This window comes from Anabrus simplex, chromosome 2, assembly GCF_040414725.1.
Source record: "Anabrus simplex isolate iqAnaSimp1 chromosome 2, ASM4041472v1, whole genome shotgun sequence".
NCBI classification, from domain to species: domain Eukaryota; kingdom Metazoa; phylum Arthropoda; class Insecta; order Orthoptera; family Tettigoniidae; genus Anabrus; species Anabrus simplex.
The window spans coordinates 328,194,288-328,209,735 of NC_090266.1; positions in this window are offsets into that span (position 1 = coordinate 328,194,288).

Here is a 15,448-nt window from a genome sequence, read left to right on the forward strand (position 1 = left end):
TCCTCATCCTCTTCTTTATCCCTATCCTGCTTCTCCCCTTTTTTGTTCTTGCTTCTTTTTATCATGAATCAATCAATCAATCAATCACTACTGATCTGCATTTAGGGCAGTCGCCCAGGTGGCAGATGAGATATTTGCATAGAAACAGAACTTGTAGTAGACTTGGGCAATGAAGTAGAATTAAAAATTTCTTTCAGTGGTGTACCTAGTAGCCTTTTCAAAAATAAATCAGTGTCTGCTAGAATACGTTTAAGCTCTTTAAATTTTCGTCAAATATTCCTTCAAGCACGGATTATATATTGTGTAATCTCTTTGCTGGATGTTGTTATGATGGCGGTTTTTTTATCAAGTGGAGTCTGTAACTCCGCGTTGATGCGCATAAAATGATCAAAACCCATGCGATGCCGTCCAAAATGAACATCACTTTCTTTATCGATAACTAAAAAGCCGTAATGATGTGATGACCAGCACGTAGCACACATAAGTTTAAAGTCATTGAATGTCATATCTGTGTTAACATGATCATCATACACATGTCGCATGTTGCGCTCATCTTGCCAAAAAAGCAAAATAATATTTGTGTTGTCGCATATCAACCGCTTATTCACACGAGAATAGGTTTGACATAAATAGATGCAATCTACATATTTATGTCGTCCCATACTAAAGTACGACCTAATAACGTTTTGCTGTTTTGTAGCAACATCGACAAAGATCATAAGAGAATTGGGAAGCACATCATCCGGTACTTGCTCATGAGCATTGAACTGAAAATATTTCAAACCATCTTTAACCAGATCGTGCATTACAATTTGTAGAATAGTAAATAGTGGTTGATAGAGTGACTTTGAGAAAACGTAAATATTCTCGAAGCGTATACCATTTAAAGAGTCAATGAGTGTAAGTAAAAGGTTTGTCTTCCCGCATCCCGATGGGCCAGTCACTGGCGTAGCCAAGATGGGACCCAGGGGGGCCGGGTCCCCTCCAAAATATTTCCTGAAACTAGAGCGAGGATCAACCGTTGTTTTAGGTACGGTACGAACAACTTTAAAACTTACGCCGAATTATTAAATTAACGTAGCGACAAAGAATCTACTAGCAAGGCTCAATAGGGCCATACATAATTCTCCATATTTGTACTGCTTGAATGAAAGGAAAACACTTAGGATTGTGATGCGCGTGGATATTTCCCTGTAGAGGCCTCAGTATTGGGAATGTAACCATGTGTTGACAAATGTCAAGACATGAGGAAAAGGACAATTAGCAAGGGATTACTCAGTAGGGGGCCGGAACGTGGCCACTGAGATAACGGGGGTCACGACCAGAAACAGTTGCAAGCTTACAACATCGTGTCAGCATTTGCACACCGGTTCCAGGAAACAACAATGTCCTAGGTATCCTCAGGTTGTACCATGGTTAAGAGGTTTAAGTTGCAGCGTTGGAAAGACTGTGACAGGATTGTGAGCTGCACGTTTGTTCCTCATTTTGTGCCATTTAAGTACCTTTTTTGAAGAGGGACCGTTTTGTCACTGTGAAGCCACATCTATGTACATCCTCGGTAAGTTATGAAAATGTATATTTTTTAATTCTAACAGGAGCAAGACAATCGCGGATGCGTGCCTAAGTTCGTTAGGTGGGGCTATATATTTTGTCAAATGCCCGGGGACTGATTGGAACCTCAAATGGCACCAACAAAAGTGCGAGTAACTATTTTGTAATTGGCGGGCGTGATAACTCAGTTCCAAGTGTCCTATCTTCTCATCAGGACGACCCAGGCTTGAATCGCAGTCGGTAGTGAAATATTTTTAAAATGGGAAGTCACGTCCTATTGGTACGGATTCTACTTAAAACACTAGGTCCCGTCCCTTACCTTTCTTGAGTACTTTTGAGCCATTACCGCATCATTCATGGTGGTGTATTTTGAGTATCCAACCATTCTTCGGGCTTACATTTTACTTTAAATGGTGAGTGGATGCAGTGGCGTACCCACAAAATAATTTCAGTCCATGCCAGTAGCATGGATACAAATTTTCCTTAGAAGGGGTTGTGAAAAGTTTTATTTTGATTTTGCTTTACGTCGCACCGTTGTTCTTATGGCGACGATGGGAAAGGAAAGAGCTAAGAGTGGGAAGGAAGAGGCCCGGTGTGAAAATGGGAATCCACAGAAAACCATCTTTACGGCTGCCGACAGCGGGGTTTGAACCCACTATTTCCCGGTTGCAAGCACACAGCTGCGCACCCCTAACCGCACGGCCAACTTGCCTTTTGCGCATGCGTGCCTAATTTTTCCGATGTGCTGTTGAAACAACGGCCAAGAAATCATTTCACAGCGATTTGTTCGACCGCAGAGAGGCAGAACTGGTCACACTTGCACTTCGACCGAAATGAGAATGTGGCACCCTCTTGACTCAGCGGTAGTATTTAAGAGGGGATCGCTCAAAGCAAATGGAAAAACAAAATACTCTAGAGGAAGCCATCGGCTGTTCCCGCCAGGTCCTTTAATATTCCAAACTTGCCCATTCCACAGCCACATATGTAAATCGAAGAACTATACAATTTGTACTTTTTACGTTGTCAAAGTAAGGGCATGATATAGGGATTTCCTTTAATTACAAAATGTCTAGTTTATAAATTTCATTATAATAACATAACACGTGATTTTACATTACGATGTTGCTGGTTTTATCTAAATGATTTTGGTAACATTGGGAACTATTTTTGCGCGCTCACACCAAATGTTTGAGTTTGTGAATGTTTTGTCATTGCAGGTGTTATTGTGTGCTTAATTAGTTTTGCATGAGGAATGTGTATATGTGCCGGCCCCGTAGAGTAGGGGTAGCGTGCCCTGCCTCTTACCGCAGGCCCCGGGTTCGATTCCCGGCCAGGTCAGGGATTTTTACCTGGACCTGAGGGTGTTTCGGGGTCCACTCAGCCTACGTGATTAGATTTGAGGAGCTAACCGACGGTGAGATAGCGGCCCCGGTCTAGACAGCCAAGAATATCGGCCGAGAGGATTCGTCGTGCTGACCAAACGACACCTCGTAATCTGCAAGACTTCGGGCTGAGCAGCTGTCACTTGGTAGGGCAAGGCACTTCAAGGGCTGTAGTGCCATGGGGTAAAGTAATCGTTCAGTTTCTGATTAACTGCTTTGTACGATTTCTTAAGATGCGGTAAGAATCGAAGTCTGTGTCATCTAGGGTTTGTTTATCATGTCGAAATAACGAGTCGCGGTGGGCCATGGGCAAGAAGGGCGAGAATCCTGTATTCGACGTGTTTCTTTGCCGCATTATTTGTATAAAATTCCCCTCTCTTATTGATTATCCCATGACCATTATTTTATTAACATTACCGTGTTTATTCTAAACCAGAATATTGAATCTTTACTCAAAATGTTTATTATAGCATTCATTTAACTTGTTCTCTGAATATATGAAATGCTGCAGTTATGTTGGGATGGGAGTAACAGAGGTAACCGGGGGGGAGGGGCGAGGATGTTGTCCTGCAAGGAGTCCAGACACCCCAGGAGTTTTAACGAATGTACTTTTATTAAGCATTTTATATATAATGTATATTACTAATAGCTTCCGGAGTTCGACTCACTGACTGAATGATCAGTGTTGAGGACTTCAGTTCAGAGGGTCTCGGGTTTCGATTCACGGCCGGGTCGGGGATTTTAATCGCGTCTGATTAATTCTTCTGACTCGGGGACTGAGTGATTGTCCCAACACTTTCCTCTTCATATTCAGACAACATACTACGCTGCCAAGCACCAAAGAAACACACAAAAGTGATTACATCCCTCCATATAGGGTTGGCGTCGGAAAAGGCATCCGGCTGTAAAACAGGGCCAAATCCACATGCGCGGCACAGTTCGCACCCGCGGCCCCGCATATGTGGGAAAAGCGGGGAAGAAGTAGCGGAAGAATATTACTATAGCTTCCGGTATCGGCACGAATCCACCACTCTTACTTGGATCCAAGGACACTCATTTCCTTTTAAGGTATTCAACACTACCTAAACTGATTACATCACAGCTCCGTCATTTCTCCAAGGGGAGACGGGCAAAGAGCCCATGTGTGTGAGGTTAGGTTAGCGTTCGTACGCAAGGTTAGATTAACACGTTATAATGACGTCTTAACCTCACCTGCCGGTCACCTAACCAATTTGTGGCTCATCCATGGGCGTCCGATCGATTCGGCTCCTCCAAAGTGGTCCGTGACCTTTCCGGCTCAGCTCCTCCAAGGGAGCCCGTCCGATTCGGCTACTCCAAAGTGGGCCGTGAGGTTAACATTGCCCTTGTGCGTAAGCGTATGACGTCAAAATCTCACCTAGTGGTTAAACACACTCCAGGTTTACCAGTGAGGTTAGCTTTGCTCTCGTACGTATGAGTATGACGTCATAACCTCACCTAGGGTTCAGAAGCAGCCCAGATTATTCCCTGACCCATTAGGCCCCTCCAATAGAGTCTGTGAGGTTGCGCTTGCTCACGCACACAATATTATGACGTTATTCCGCGTTCAATGGTCTAAAATCTAGATAGCCTTACTACGCAACCAGGGGTCAATGACCTTGTTCTCGTATGTACATAGCCTTGCTACTCAACTAGGGGTCAATGACCTCGTGGAAAAGTGCTGACTCAGCACCCATTCTTTTAAAACATACTTTGCCCTTCTACTAATGCAATTCGGAATCCCAATGGCTTGGCGTCAACAAAGAAATCATTTTGACGAATGTTATTTTTGTGTATTCAAAACGTCCGAGTTCAATACGAAAAACAAAAAAGCACATTGTGTACCCCTGCCTTCTTTCTGTCATAACCCACATAATACATGGACCCTATATTCCTGTAACAGAACCACCAATACAGTTACCAGAGAGAGTGTCTTCGTCATCTTCAAGTGCGGAGGATGGTGATGATGATACCTTTGTACCGGATGTTGAGGATAGAACTCCACGTCTTTATAATCAGTGCGACTTAAATGATTTGGTGCGTGACCTAGGCCTCACTAAAGAAAAGAGTGAACTTTTAGGATCAAGATTAAGAGAGAGAAATGGTTTGCTTCCTGGTACATATTCATATTGTTACAGAAATCAGGAGGAAGAATTCCAGCAGTTTTTTTGTTCACGAAGACGAACTTGTGTTTTGCTGTGATATCCCTGGCTTGATTCGTCGTCTTGGAACTATTTACCAAGCAAAGGACTGGCGTCTATTTATTGATATCAGTACAAGAAGTCTCAAAGGTGTTCTTCTGCGCAATTGAAATAAACTTGCTTCAGTGCCAGTCGCCTATTCAACATCTCTTCGTGAAAACTATCACAATTTATCTATGGTGTTGCAGAAACTGAACTACAACGAACACAAATGGTTACTGTGCTGTGATTTAAAAGTGTGCGTTATCATATTACGGCAGCAAGGAGGATATACAAAGTTTCCTTTTTTCTGTGTTAGTGGAACTCTCGGGACAGGGATCGTCACTGGTTAGTGTCTGAGTGGCCTGAAAGGAAACTGTTTGTGTCTGGATAAAAGACATTGTAAATCGTCCATTAATTGATCCTCAAAGTGTGTTATTGCCCCCTTTACATATTAAATTGGGAATTATGAAGCAGTACGTGAAGAGTATGGATAGAGGCAGTCCCTGCTTGCGGTACCTCTGTCAGAAAGTTCCAGGATTGCCGGATGCCAAAATTAAGGAAGGTATTTTTGACCGCCCCCAAATTCGGAAGCTTATGATGGATCCGACATTCAGTAAGAAAATGAACGAAACACAGCTTCAGGCATGGGATCATTCAAGGATGTTAGTAACAAATTCCTGGATGATATTAAAGATGTCAATTACCAACAGATTTTGGAAACCATGCTGTGCAACTTCCAAATTGGGTTGCGCATGAGCTTAAAATTACATTTCCTGCACAGCCATCTGGATTACTTTCCTGCAAATTTAGGAGCATTCAGCGAGGAACATGGCGAGCGGTTCCATCAGGATCTAAAGAAATGGAACGAAGGTTTCAGGGGCGATGGAACGTTCTTCTTTCACCAGAAGGAATACTCCCCCTCCTACCATTCCTATCTTATCTCTACGATACACACTCCAGTTCCGTGAGAAAATTTCTGCATCCATTATATCATTTCTCAGCCATGATTCAACTCTTAGTAGTCAGAGGTACGACGTGTAGCAGGAGACAGTTTTATAGGTTGGCTGGAAACATGAAATATTATGGAGGGAGGATATGATAAGAGATTCTCATACATATAAACTATAATAAGTTGACAAAATAATATTTTGGAGATTTTATGTTGATTGAGGTTAGATATGGAGTTATAAACCCGTCAAAGCCCAATGTCCCCTACACACCTAATATTAATATTAATAACATTTCCTGCTCATCAGGCTGCTTGAACTTTTCTGCCTGTTGAAAGTATTTAAAGAAAAGTCTTATAATTTGAAATGGACCAGTTTTGAACTCGTAGTCTGCACTGATCAGTCAGCTCTCGCTCAGATAAAAGAGGAAACGGACTGGATTGAAGTGGTGAAGCAACCGCAAGTTATTGTGGCATGAAAAGCGTGTGATAAAAGGTAATTTGATTTTGCATTTTATGCATGTATATTGCTTAAAGGTTTAATAATGAAAGTGATACATTCTTAAGCATAATATTATAATTTCAGCATATGTTATTGCCATGAAAATGCTTGGTGTCCCCTGTAGGTGACATTGGTCACATCAAGTAGGCCTTTTTGTCCAGTTTCAATTATGAATAGTATCTGATATTCACTTCATGTTTTTTCTCTCTCTTCAATCTGATACTGGATGAGCTACTACAAATGTTGATTGTCGAAGGAACCGCAGGAACCGGTATCTAATAGGGCATATAGTATGCGCGATCCACAATAAATCTTAGCCCAGGCTGTAGATGAGGGTAGACCCAAATCCTTTTATTAACACCTAAATCTGGCGCCAACGACGGGCCATCACGATGGCGTGGATTTAGTTTCCCTGCTGAGAGTTGCACCGAGGACACACGTGCTGAGTGCCCTAGTTTCCCGCAATTCCAGCACTTTCTAGCAGCAGTGTCGCTTAGCATGGTCGTGTTAGAAGATTGGACGGCATTAATGCAGCACTGCCAAAGGGGCGAGATGGAGAAGGGGTTGCACCAAAAGAGACCGATTTCACGGGCGCACGGCAGGCAACGTCGGGAAACGAACAATCAGATGAAGTAGGAGGCGGACGGTACAACTTATTCTGACTGACTGTCGACTCGAATTCGCGAAATAAATTAATATCACCAACGCATCCAACCTGAGATCTTTTTATATACAATTTATAATCAGGGGCTAGGTTTCTGTAAAACTGGTCGAAAATGTCAGATTCCGGCACCTTGACACACAAACGGTTGAACAAGGTCAAAATACCGGTGGCGTAGCCATCAATCCCTTCCCCTACTCCCTGGGTTCTTCTAAAAAATTCTTGTTTAAGACAGTAGTCCATGTCGGACAACACAAAACGCTGTTTGATACGAATAGCAAAGTCGTCCCAGGATCGAATGTTAGCTTTGATTAGCCTGAACCATTTCAACGCTGGCCCTTCTAGCATCCCAGGGATGACAGGAATGAATAGGTGAAGGGATAGGGGGCTGCATTCGGCGATATCTTCCACGTTTTCAAAGAATTCAATGACACTGGAGCTACAGTATTTCCTTCCCCAGAAAAAATTAATGTCCATTTCCTTACGATATCAAAAACAGGGTTAATGTTTGGGGTACGGTCACTAGCGGGTCTAGAATTGGGGGCAATGGGGTCCACACAGTTTTCAGAAGGGCAAAATTCCTACAGGCAATAGCATTCCTACCGTCAGGGCATTTACCACTATCGCTACCAAATACGAGCGACACATTAACATCATCAAGACCTCCTCTTTTCATTTTCGAGGTTGGAGATTTCCCCGGTAAAAACTTCGCTTTCGTTACTCATGTCTAAAGCTTTCTGACTTTCCATATTCAAGACAAAATTTCAACGGCAGCAACACGACACACATGCAAATGGTCAAAAAAATACACATAAATCACCAATAACACTGAGGATTAAACATAGAACATAATGGTTTCACCAAACTAAATCGAGGGACAATCAGGACATACTTAATATACCCAAAATAAGTCATCATTTCCAGTCCTACCTCGTCCGACCCTTTTTTGGAGGAGATAACCTAGTCGAACCTCGCATCTGCTACTATTTGAACCACACCCCCTCCCTTACCAAACGCTAACCTAACACAAACGAATGTATCGGGAGATCTCAGGCGTAAATCGCGACTAGGAAAGGCCAAAGTACACAGCCATGAACTGGAAAAGACCCTCATTACCAATGAAGAATGCTAAGAGACTCTTACTACAAGGAAAAAATTCAAGTAAACTTAAATGAGGTTTTATTGATATCGTAAAATAAAAACAAAAGTAAGGAATAAAAGCAATCAATCAAAGATACGTAGAAAAGGTTCATACATGAGTAGATTTTGTTCAGTCGATGCCGTAGCATTATTGCGTGAGCATGGCATTATCACACTCCAGGTAAAATTAAACTTACGACGAGCTCACTCACTTAAATTGAGTTTCATAATTCAATATGCCACTTCCAATATATGAGACACATGTCAATTAGGTCGTTCTTTCCACGAGTTCAATAAAATCTTTTACATACTCATTTCAACTCCATCATCTCATCAACAATCAACAATGCCCGTCCATGCCTCACGGAGAAAAAAGAAACCCAGAGAAGGAAAGATAAAATATATAAGATATCACTATGGCACAAACAGAAACATCTCTGGACCAAAGAAACGATGTCAGTAACCCGAAAGAGAAACACAGGCATGCACATAGCCTAAATAGAAAAAGAACATGGGGCCTGGGTAAGCGAGCGTCCAGAATAGGTGCGAAGGCAGACTAAACAGCACCGTACGAAAAGCAAACATGAGACACAAAAAACAAGAATTAAAATGGAAATTTAACCGACCGATACGTCATCCTTTCACTCCCCTCTCTTACCAACATACGTCCACGCCATTCAGACAAAGCCGGTATCGGTAACCAATATGAGCACCAGTTCCAGTTAAATAACGAACTAATTTTCATGTAGTATGACTCCCATGTCAATAAACAAGGTCTCGTTAACACCAGACGTAGCGTACACAGCTCAAATGAATCAGCTGCGGGATCAGAGAAATTCCGTTCTCATGCACAAACCTATCAGTGTTTGTGCCTCGTGCGAAGCGAGTGGAAGCTCGCAGCGACACGAATGGCAAACAGTTATTTGATGGCCAAATGCAGAGCACATAAACGAAGTAATATGAGACCCAATTATCACAACAACATAATTCCAATAACCACAACCAAACACGCAGCCCATTCATGCTGTGGAGCGAAAGGACGCGTAGGAATCAGCTATGAATACTAGTGCAGATATCACAAAAGGACAGTAGAACCAATAATATTATGAAATAATTTCCATACCTGTAATATTAACCATCAAGGTAAGAAGAAGGATGGCAGTATAGGCTAAGTTTGAATCTAATAAATACCCATCTATAGCTCAGAAAAGCCATTCCGTTCTGCGTAGGGTCCATTTTATATCCCTCTCTCTAAACCACAACAAACATTCGAGTCAAAGAGATAAAATTACAATCTTACCGGAGAGAATGATCCTCCGTGTTCGCAACTGAGGGTGCTGCCCTCTCTAGGACAATCTTGGAAATAGTTAAGTCAATTAATGATAAGTCGGAACAGGCCATTAGCAATAACAGAAAGGTAACTTTTATGAAACTGCCATTCAAACATGTCTCAGCCTATATTGTGGAGTAGTCTGTACCTTAGGCCTTAATTGGTAAAAAGAGAAAGAAAATATGCACACAATATTGCTAAATTACGTGCACATCAACTGAGCTCCAATATTGTAATTGCGGTTAGAAAGCTTAGTACTGTCCATTGTGTAGAGTTCTTTGTAATTCGTACAACTTCACGCCGAGTTTATGTTGTGCGTCATTTTGCAATATTCCGGAACAAGTATAACGTAGGTTATATACATACAGGTTTTCGGATGATATGTGGCGTTCTCGGGGAGTAGCAGATGCAGCTTGCAGTTGCCGGGTGCGGTCTGAAAGCGGTGAGTGTCACCGACGATCGTTAGGTTTGTGGCGACGGTTCCTGTCGATTGTCCTGTTGGTTTCATACTCCGAAAACTTGTGGTAGTCAAGATGTAGTAAACAGTCAAATGCCTCTTTGAAACAATGTATGGTAACATACCGTAATCTGTTGCGAAGCACGTGGTCGAAGATAGGTTATGGTATGCACGTGTGCTCTATACACGGAGTTACCGTTTATATAGTCTTGGTTGTAGGTGGATCCACATCGTTACCATAAATAAATCAGTCCTCGTGGATAACGGACTTTTTTACACATAGTCAACACATACAATTTCAGTACACTTAGCGTATAAAATACATTGGTTACACCAAACAAGTCACAAAAAGACCTGATGCTCAAACACACTCGACACAGCCGATTGACACTCGTTCCAGAGGCTATACAAGCTGATGCAATGTTGCACCGTGCACGAGGGTGCGTTCTGTATGTGGGGTGAATTAATTCCTTCGGATGCTACCACAAACTGTTAATAATGCACGTGTAACATTTGAAATTAACACGGGGTCTATGTATAACAGAATTTCTAAAAAAAATTATTTAACATATTTTTCAGGATCAGGTACCAATTAACGATTGTAGAAACGTATTGGCAGACTATATTGTTCATATTATTAAGCCGACAGGGAAAATAACGTCTGGTGTAAGAGACAATTTTGTTTATGCTATGGCATTTTTAATTGTTGAGATTAAAGGTCTCCGGCTCATTGGTAGGTTATGGTATCAACTGTCCAATCATAGTTTATCTAGTAATAATGTACTTATGGACCAAACAAAAAAAGTTTTGATAAAATATATTGTCTGGATTCTTCTTTTTATGGTACCATATCCTCATTGGATGTCGGCTGCCATCAGCGCAATCTGGTTCTTGTCCTCAGCAACTCAAAAAGAATAAAGGTACAACAATGGCCTCCTGTTTTCCTTCCAGTGCTTCAGAAAATACCCTTTCAGAGTAAATATTTATGAGGAGCGGAGATAGAAAACAGCTTTGCCTCACTCCTTGCTTCATTTCAATAGTACAGGTGTTTGTGCTATCAACAAAGCGGCTTGGACAGGACGGTTGCGATCGCAGCGACATCCTGGGGTGAATTTTTTTGTCTTCTGCTTTGTAATGGTGGAAAGGGGCGTGTCTTTGATCAGCTGTTTCTAGTTGTGTACTTATAAAACTCACTGTGATAAAGACGTGTAATCACATACTTCCTTATTTTATACACCAAAATTGTTCTTAATTATGTACGGTAATCAAATTTTATAAAAATCGTGTTCGGAAAACTTGATTGTACAAATCATATTGTTTATATCTTCTTTTCAATTACTGCACATATATTGTGTGAGGGGAGGAAATTAGGATAAATGGGATATAACTAATGCCACTTTCCTTTTACCAGTAGAGTATTTATTAACAATCATTGAAATCGGCATACTGTGCAGAAAAACATCAATGTAGGCTACATATACAGTACCGGTATTTAATAACATTCATTAAAATAACAACACTGTACAGAAACATGTCCATCTGAGCTAGATGTACAGTATTTCATAATGCAACTCATTGAAATAAATAAATAAATAAATAAATAAATAAATAAATAAATAAATAAATAAATAAATAAATAAATAAATAAATAAATAAATAAATAAATAAATAAATAAATAAATAAATAAATAAATAAATAAATAAATAAATGCTGTGTGGCCTCCAGAGGGGCCTGGTGCAGGTCTTTCTGAAGACGGCACACACACCAGATCCCGAACCATCGGAATTAACCAATGAAGGTTCAAGTCCCCAACCCGGCCGGGAATCGAACCCGGGACTCACTGTTTCAAACGCCAGCACGCTAACTATTAAACCACAGAGCCGTATCTGACCGCCCTTGGTCAACTCTTGTTCATTTCCAACCCGGACTTTATTGCACCATTTCCTGTCTTTCGATCCGACTAACTCAGCGGGGTTGGTAAAGCGTCCGGTGATGTCCGAAAATGGGCGAAACGAAATTATAACTGAGCTTATACTGTGAGTATATTGACAGGATAAATGGAGGCATATCTTGAAATGAGAAAATGAACTCTCCTTCTTTCTCTCAATTCTGTCCAGCCCAAACTTTGCAACATTTTTGTAACGCTACTCTCTTGTCGGAAATCACTCAGAAAAAATTGAGCTGCTTTTGTTTGGTTTTTTCCAGTTCTTGAATCAGGTAATCCTGGGAGGGTCCCATACACTGGAACCATACTCTAGTTGGGGTCTTACCAGAGACCTATATGCCCTCTCCTTTACATCCTTACTACAACCCCTAAACACCCTCATAACCATGTGCAGAGATCTGTACCCTTTATTTACAATCCCATTTATGTGATTAACCCAATGAAGATATTTCCTTATATTAACACCTAGATACTTACAATGATCCCCAAAAGGAACTTTCACCCCATCAACACAGTAATTAAAACAGAGAGGACTTTTCCTATTTGTGAAACTCACAACCTGACTTTTAACCCCGTTTATCAACATACCATTGCCTGCTGTCCGTCTCACAACACTATCGAGGTCACGTTGCAGTTGCTCACAATCTTGTAACTCATTTATTACTCTATACACAATAACATCATCTGCAAAAAGCCTTACCTCTGATTCCACTTCTTTACTCATATTATTTATATATAAGAAAACATAAAAGGTCCATTAATACTGCCCTGAAGAATTCCCCTCTTAATTATTACAGGGTCAGGTAATGCTTTGCCTACTCTAATTCTGTGAGATCTATTTTCTAGAAATATAGCAACCCATTCAGTCACTCTTTTGTCTAGTCTTATTGCACTCATTTTTGCCAGTAGTCTCCCATGATCCACCCTATCAAATGCTTTAGAGAAGTCAATCGCGATACAGACCATTTGACATCCAGAATCCAAGATATCTGCTATATCTTGCTGGAATCCTACAAGTTGAGCTTCAGTGGAATAACCTTTCCTAAAACCGAATTGCCTTCTATCGAACCAGTTATTAATTTCACAAACATGTCTAATATAATCAGAAAGAATGCCTTCCCAAAGCTTACATACAATGCATGTCAAACTTACTGGCCTGTAATTTTCAGCTTTATGTCTATCACCCTTTCCTTTATACACAGGGGCTACTATAGCAACTCTCCATTCATCTAGTATAGCTCCTCCGACCAAGCAATAATCAAATAAGTACTTCAGATATGGTACTGTATCTCAACCCATTGTCTTTATTATATCCCCAGAAATCTTATCAATTCCAGCCGCTTTTCTAGTTTTCAACTTTTGTATCTTATTGTAAATGTCATTGTTATCATATGCAAATTTTAATAATTCTTTAGCTTTAGTCTCTTCCTCTATCTGGACATTATCCTTGTAACCAACAATCTTAACATACTGCTGACTGTATACTTCTGCCTTTTGAAGGTCCTCACCTACACACTCCCCTTGTTCTTTAATTATTCCTGGAATGTCCTTCTTGGAACCTGTTTCTGCCTTAAAATACCTATACATACCCTTCCATTTTTCACTAAAATTTGTATGACTGCCAATTATACTTGCCATCATGTTATCCTTAGCTGCCTTCTTTGCTAGATTCAATTTTCTAGTAAGTTCCTTCAATTTCTCCCTACTTCCACAGCCATTTCTAACTCTATTTCTTTCCAGTCTGCACCTCCTTCTTAGTCTCTTTATTTCTCTACCCCCCTTAAAGGTACAAACCTGTTTTCACGTTCCTCAACAATTTCTTTAAACCCATCCCAGAGTCTGTTTACATTTTTATTTACCGTTTTCCACCGATCACTGTTACTTTTTAGAGACTCCCTCATGCCTGCTTTATCAGCTATATGGTACTGCCGTATAGTCCTACTTTTAAGACCTTCCTTTCTATCACATTTATTTTTAATACGACAAAGACAGCTTCACGGTCACTAATACCATCTATTACTTCTGTTTCTCTATAGAGCTCATCTGGTTTTATCAGCACTACATCCAGGGTATTTTTCCCTCTGGTTGGTTCCATCACTTTCTGAATCAGCTGTCCTTCCCATATTAACTTATTCGCCATTTGTTGGTTGTGCTTCCTCTCGTTCACATTTCCTTCCCAATTGACATCTGGTAAATTCAGATCTCCCGCTACAATCACATTTCTTTCCCTGTCGTTTCCTGCATAGCTGATTATCTCATCAAATAATTCCGAATCCATGTCAGTGCTACCCTTTCCCGTTCTGTTCACTACAAATATATCAAGTTGCCTATTATCTTTAGAAATGAGCCTTACACCTAGAATTTCATGTGTCTCATCTTTAACTATTTCGTAGCTTACAAATTCTTCTTTCACCAGAATGAATACTCCCCTCCCACAATTCCTATCCTATCTCTACGATACACACTCCAGTTCCGTGAAAAAATTTCTGCATCCATTATATCATTTCTCAGCCTTGATTCAACTCCTATTACAATATCTGGTGTATATATATCTATTAGATTACTCAATTCTATTCCTTTCTTTACAATACTTCTACAGTTCAACACTAACAATTTTATGTTATCCTACTTGATTTCCAGTTCCCTGTTCTCTTATCACCGCTCCCTAGGCCACCCCGTTTCCTTGAATGTACCTCACTATTACCCTTCCAAACAAATTTCCCAACTTATACGTACCACTGCGGTTTAAGTGAAGGCCATCTGTGCGCAGATCCCTATCTCCTACCCACCCATTAGGATCTAGAAATTTCACTCCCAGTTTCCCACACACCCACTCCATAGTCTCATTTCAATCCCCAATCACCCTCCAGTCAGTGTCCCTCCTACACAGTATTCCTTTAATAACAATCTCCGCTTTCTTAAACTTCACCCGTGCTGCATTTACCAGATCCCACACATCTGCAACTATGTTGGTACTTATATCAGCTTGCCTTACATTGTTGGTACCAACGGGAAACACTACCATCTTCTCCTTCCCCTCCTCCCTCTCTTCTACTTTCGTCAAGATCTGCCTCACTGTACTTTCTGGATAACATTCCACCCCGGTTCCCTTTCCTCCACACACGTTCCCCACGTGTCTAACGATGGAATCCCTCATGACCAGAGCCTCAACCCAACCTACTTCATTTGATCCCCTCCCCTCCTGGTCAGCCCTATCTTTCCTGATAGCTGCAGAAGCGACCTCCTCCTCTCTTTTCACCTGCCCATGACCCTGTTCCACCTGTCTTTTCCTATCCTCTACTCTACATATCCCTCTCCTACCTTTTCCCTTC